We start from the raw sequence: 652 nt of genomic DNA, 5'->3' as shown, positions 1-652 counted from the left end.
ACACCAATATGGCCGCCAAGTCACGTGAGTGAAAACCATCTGTAGGCTGAGGAAGTTGTTCTTCAACCGCGCCGTCGACCATAAATTAGAAAAATTCGCGTGGGTCCTGACTGAGCGATTCCTCCTTGACTGCTCCACTGGTTGAAAACTAAGCTAGAAAGGAGTGTTCTTCTCCAATCCTGTATTTATAGTTCTGCTTTACCCTCGTGTACGTTCCTTTGTGCATTCAATCCTCGAGAGTATTTTATTTTTCACGTTTTACAGTGGATATCAATTGACTTATAGTAGAAAAGTAAAGGATGGAAAGAAGCGTGGTAGGTTGGGTATGTAGATCCGGAGGGTCCGAGAGTACTGGAAAGTGCATAGTACAGTTCTTTCTTCCCATACTATGTTCAAATGGATTAATGTATAACTACGGAAACCGATAAACTAGGTAAATGAAGATCACCAATTTAATCTAGGTAAAAACAGATTCAACCTGAGCCCGAATTGGACCGACAACATATACTCACTCAAGCCACATGGTTCTGACAAGGAGTATGTTACATTCTACCAACAATATGAAATAATTAGAGAAAACGTTCTTCCTTGCAGGGGCTCAACAAGGTACTTTAAGATTACTTAACTTTCCTGATATGTTTCCTCATAAGCC

This window comes from Montipora foliosa, chromosome 8, assembly GCF_036669935.1.
Source record: "Montipora foliosa isolate CH-2021 chromosome 8, ASM3666993v2, whole genome shotgun sequence".
Classification (NCBI taxonomy): Eukaryota; Metazoa; Cnidaria; class Anthozoa; order Scleractinia; family Acroporidae; genus Montipora; species Montipora foliosa.
Note: the sequence above shows the minus strand (reverse complement) of the source record.